The following is a 6207-nucleotide window of genomic DNA, read 5'->3' as shown; positions in this document are numbered from 1 at the left end:
TCCCAGACACCAAATTACGTTATGATTTCAGATTGGTAACTTAAGTAATACATATCATGAAATAAATATCTCAGCTTGGAATTCTGACAGAGAATATATTTTATTTTATAGTACTATTTCTTTACTTTTGTACTAATCAATATGAATTAAATTTAATCACATACTAATAAAATATACAGGATAGTCATTATATAGTGTCTATTATGTAGTTGATAAAGTATTGACTGATTAAGTTATGATTCTTTACTGAATTTCTCTTTAACAAATAATGGAGGTGTTGTTATAATTCATCTTATTGTTATACTAATAATTCTTTAAAAAATCTTTTTTAAGATGAATGAAAAAGGCAACAACTATAGATGGACCTAGTTGCTAAGGATGTGTTGGGTAAAGTGAAATATCTTGTCATTTTTAAGATACTAAAATCTTAAAATTTAAAAACAGATACATATTTTTAAATAAATGAATTTGTGTGTTTTGTATCTACAAACCATAGGGTTTGAAAAGAGAAAGAAGTAATGCTACAAGGGGAATTCCCTTCATTGGAGAACAAATCTTTGAGATTAAGGATAAAAATAAAATATTGGTGGTAAAAAGGGAGAAAACGGTTTCTTGGGAAACCTCAGTAATGATTACCAAAGCTTTTAAAAGCCTCATTTTAGATCTGATGTGGAATCAGAATATTTTAAATGGAAAAAAAATTACTTCAAGTGAAAATTATCAGCTGGACTATTATAAGAAGGTTATGGCTACATTTGAGCTCTCTTGATCTCAAGGAAACTTAAATACATATAATTAAGGGAAAAAAGCTTACTGGAAAAGGTTATGTATTATATGATTCCAACTATATGACATTCTGGAAAAGGCAAGACAATGAAAAGATCAGTGGTTGCCAAGGGTAGGATGATTTTTAGGGCAGTGAAACTATTCTGTATGATACTGTAATGGTGGATATATGTCATTATACATTTGTCAAAACCCATAGAATGTACAACACCAAGAGTGAATCATAATATAAACTGGATTTGGGGTAATTATGATGTGTCAATGCAGGTTCATCAATTATAACAAATGTATCACTCTGATGGGAGATGTTGATAATGAAGGAGGCTAGCATGTGTGGGAGCAATGAAGTATATGAGAACTCTCTGTACTTTCCTCTCAATTTTGCTATGAATCTAATACTGCTTAAAAAAATAAAGTCTATAAAAAAATCTATAAGCTCTGGTATGCTACTATTTTTAATAGGAAGCAAATTTTTTTTCAAATGAAACTATAACTTCCTTAGGTTTTAACTAAAACATTCCATTATTATAATTTTACAATGAAATTAGATAACTAAAGTGAACCATTTACACATAGATAGCCCAATGAGTATATTAAATATTGACCACATTTTGGTTGGTTGAAGTACTTTTCTATAAATGCCACTGACTATTTCTGTACTCTCATTTAAACAAGTAAAAGCAATGATTAATTGGAAAACAGTTTTCATTTTGCATGAGCTCAGAAAGACAATGACTCAACATATCCAATAAAAGGCCATTTAGAAACTGTACTTTGAAATAAAGCAGGAGACTGAATGAAAAACAACTAATAGGGGCGCCTGGGTGGCTCAGTTGTTAAGCGTCTGCCTTCGGCTCAGGTCATGATGCCAGGGTCCTGGGATCGAGCCCCACATCGAGCCCCACATCGAGCCCCACATCGGGCTCCCTGCTCAGCGGGAAGCCTGCTTCTCCCTCTCCCACTCCCCCTGCTTGTGTTCCCTCTCTCGCTGTGTCTCTCTCTGTCAAATAAATAAAATCTTTAAAAAAACCAAAAAACCAAAACTAATAGATCAGGTTAGAGAGATCTGTGAGACAATGAGTCAAGGAAAAATTATTGAACATCCCCAAGAACCTTCTAATGGCTTAAATCTGCCCTACTAATAATGTTGGAAGAAACAGTTCCCTAGAATTGCAATTTTTATCCTTAAGGCAAGACCTAGAAGAAAAAATGCTTCATTTTTTTGTGTTTCTATAGTACCTACCTCATTAAATACAAATGCTAACATGAATGTCTCCTCTTATGTCTCAGAACTTACGATGTTATAAGGAACAGAAAAAATCTTAAACTTGTGTGACAGATTCTTAGCTGTCTCCTAAATCTATTTTCCCCTTCTTACTTAGTAATCAAGTTTTAGATAGGCATTAGCTAGAGACTACATTTCCCAGTCTACTTTGTAGTTTGGTGTGGCTAGGTAATGAAACAGACCAATGATAATATGGATAGAAGTAATCTTTGCCATTTCTAGCCTTTGGCCTTAAAACATCAGGGATATATTCCCCAATCTTTCTTTCTGCTTTTCCTATAGGATGGGTTATAGACACGGCAATGACCCAGCTTCCAACCATCCCCAAAAGGAGGTCATCCTACTGATAGGATCTCTCAGCCACTGGAAGACCTCATTTAACAGCACTTCTTTACCCTTAGATAATGAAGTCAAACTATTACACAAGAAATAAACTAACATCTTATTTTAACAACTAATTTTTGGTTTTGTTTCTTTGTTACAACTTAATATTTACTGTAAAGCAAAACGAGTTTAAATACAAAAGAGGTTTATGGACTAATATAACTGGGAAGTCTAGGGCATCAGTGGGCTTCGGGACTGGTTTGATTAAAGACTCATATTCCTTTCCAGGTCTCTGTCTTTTATGTATTAGCCTCATGTTGAGGCTGGCTTTCTTATGGTGGTGCAACCATTAACCAATTACTGAGATCAGAATATGAAAATAAGGTGTCTACCTTAGACCTGAGCTTCCTGCCCTACCCTAAAGCCAGAGCTATATGAAGTAGTTGTGGCTACCAAAATGAAAGTTCAGGAAGATTTCTAAGAAGAGACAAACAGATGCTGGGGAGATAGCCACACTACAATATTCACTACATTTTTTGTAGTGGGTTTTTTTTTTTTTTTTGAAGAAAAATGTTCCCAGATCTACCCCTTCTCCCTGACCTCAGCTCCTCTGAGAATCTCTGCCTTATAGATTATGATCTTCTTATTTGTTGTTGTTTCCCCAGGACTTTGGATATGTGTCAGGCACATAATAGAAGCCAAAAGAGATTTGCTTAATTGACTTCATTTAAATTAAGTTTAAAAAGAATAATTAAGAGAAAAAAATCATTATCTAGGCAAAATTCCAGGTGTACATTTTTTAATTTGAATTTCAAGTTTGAGATATTGAGGGAACTAGATTGAATCAAATATCTCTGAAAAAAAACAGGAATTTTTAGAGAGAATGATAATTAAAACAAAATTAAATAGAGGATACAAAATTATTATCCTTTCTTTCATAATGCTTTTGTTACACTCCACCAGGGGAATCGAGGAATAAGGTGGGGGTGGGATGTTGACCACCAAGAGCAATCGCCAGTATAGAATATTGGATGAAGACATTAAAGTTACAGAGGGTCTAGTCAATCTCTAGCCTGAACCCCCATTGATAATTATAGACAGAATTGTGTTCAGAGTTGGGCAACAGGCCAGAAAAGCAACACCCAGAGAATGCTGTCTTGAGGAGCTTATTTCATTCACATTCTGCCCCTTCTCAAAGACAACTTGGGAAGAAGGAAAACCCTAGACCATACAAAATATAATTATTATCATTCCAGCCTCTGAAGTCCATCTTGTTTGTGCAGACACATTGTGGAAAATCATGCCCTTTAGGTTTTTCCCAGAAACCATCTGTTCAGGGCCTATAAAGTTCCACTTGAGCAAGAGTATTTGGCTTTGTGGCTACATCTCTGTGGCCCACTGTCAAAGGAAAGATCTATTTTTCTTTTTACTAGGCTGATGTAACCATAGGGTAAAAGTTGTGGAGAACCAGATTCCAATCCTAGACTGACTTTAAACATAGCAGTTAGGAGAGAAAGCCTAATAAAGCAAACAGTGGTGAATGATGAAAGGCATGTAAAATCTACAGATATTAGATTATAAAATTCTTGACAAAAGTATGTATGTCTAGGGGCACCTGGGTGGCTCAGTCATTGAGCGTCTGCCTTCTGCTCAGGTCGGGATCCCAGGGTCCTGGGGTGGAGCCCCACATCGGACTCCCTGCTCCGTGGGAAGCCTGCTTCTCCCTCTCCCACTCCTCCTGCTTGTATTCCCTCTCTCGCTGTGTCTCTCTCTGTCAAATAAATAAATAAAATCTTTTAAAATATATATATATATATGTCTATTCTGTACTCCTGGTCCTCTAACAATGGACTAAAAGAACACAAAAATTTTCTTCATACAGAAACAGTCATGAGTTTAACTGAACTATAGGCAAAGAGTAAATAAAATCAGTAGCTACTGACAACTCCTAAAGTCTTGGCAGATATTTTAAAAATCACTTTGATAAAGAATTCCTAGGTGCCTGAAAGTACAAGCTAATCATTATTGTTATTAAATATATAACCACTAATCTGTTTTATATTCATTTGTCCCGAACTAGTACCCAAACAGTAATTTTTCCTTTTTATATATTTGGTAACAACAACAAAAAATACATTGTTAAAAATATGTATTTTACAGGCAAAATTAATCTATGGTATAGAAATCAAAATAATGCCATGGGAAGGGTGGGTATTAGAGTTGGGCAACAGGCCAACAAAGGAGTAGAAGAGAACTTTCTGGCAAGGTGGAAATGTCTACATCTTGATCTGGTGATGGTTATAGAGGTTTTATATGTATGTAAAAATTTATCAAGCTTTACTTTTAACATTTGTATATTTTACTATACACAAAATATATCTTAATTTAAAATATTTTTAAAATATGCATTTTTCTTAGGTGAAATTCTAGAATTAGATGCCTTTGGTTTCAAGGAATTATTTCATTTGTAACAACATAAGCATAAATAGTACGTGTGCAGGCAGTATTTTCTTCATGTGTGGTCATAAACTTGTATTGAAATTCTAATCACACTCCATATAATAATTTAGTTCATGAGGTTGGATAATATCCCTGGAAATTAATGGCCTTTTAAGATAATTTTTTTAAATGGGGAATTAATGAAATACTGCAACTCCAGCTAATTTTGCTGCAGTTTTGTGGCAGTAAAAGTATGTCTTTGTCTGTAGTCCAACCACCACAAAATCCTATATCCCTGAGATTATCATTTGTGGCTATGATTATGTCACTGGTTTTAATATAACTTTTTCACCATATTTAAAATTTGAGAATAAATATAAAATTAGAATGAAAAAATAATATATGGTATAGTAAAATTTCTGAACATAAAATTCAGTGCTAGGATCAACTCAAAATATTTTCTTGTATTTTTCATTCCTTTCAGACACTCCCACACCCACCCTACCTTTGCCCACTGCTCAAAACACAAAGCCTATTTAGGACATTAATGCCTCCACATGCAATTATTTATTGAGGGCTTACAAGTTCCTAGGCACTGGGGCATTAAAGGAAAAGAGCAATAGCCCTTTCCCCAGAGAATTTACAGTCCAAATGAGGAGACAGAACAACTCATTTGGAACTTATTATTTTAAAATGTTAAAATTATTTTACTATTAAATAGCAATTTAATGAAGAATAATAATATATATTAAATATAGTGGTATGCTGGAAAATATTTAACAACTGGCTCTCTGGGACAAAAAAAAGAGCACTTTGATTTATAGTTTCTGCCAGTTTCTGTGGTGTAAATATTCTCACCATTAGCTAATATCAAGGTACCAATGTGAAATTAATCAGCTAGCAAAATTCTGACAATCTCTGACAATCTGCTTTGATGAGTTGGTACATGCCAGTTCCAGCATACCACTGCCAAAATATCTAGTGAGAGTGTAAACTATTTCTGTAGGAGCCTCAAACTATGTAGAATTGTAATAGGAATTCACTTTGTTAAGCATCTACTTAAAATCAAATACTATGTTAGATATTAGGAACAAAGATGATTAATTGTAGTTTCCACCCTTAAGGATTTTCTGATCCAGTGGGTGTGGGATTAGATAAGTAAATCATGGACTATAAACACAATCATTAAATGTTATAGCAAGGGAAATGTAAAGGAGGGGGCAAGTAACTGGATCCATGGGTCAAAAATGCTTCCAAGAAGAGGTGATGCTGAATGTTGAACACTGGTAGGAAGTACTTATTCTCAAGCACTATTGGTGACGACTTCAGCAGGCCTATTACCTGGAGGCAGGCAAAAGCTGTGTTTACCAGAC

The sequence above is a fragment of the Callorhinus ursinus genome, unplaced genomic scaffold, assembly GCF_003265705.2.
Source record: "Callorhinus ursinus isolate GAN/ISIS: 27379988/994484 unplaced genomic scaffold, GSC_fseal_2.0 scaffold1, whole genome shotgun sequence".
Classification (NCBI taxonomy): domain Eukaryota; kingdom Metazoa; phylum Chordata; class Mammalia; order Carnivora; family Otariidae; genus Callorhinus; species Callorhinus ursinus.
Note: the sequence above shows the minus strand (reverse complement) of the source record.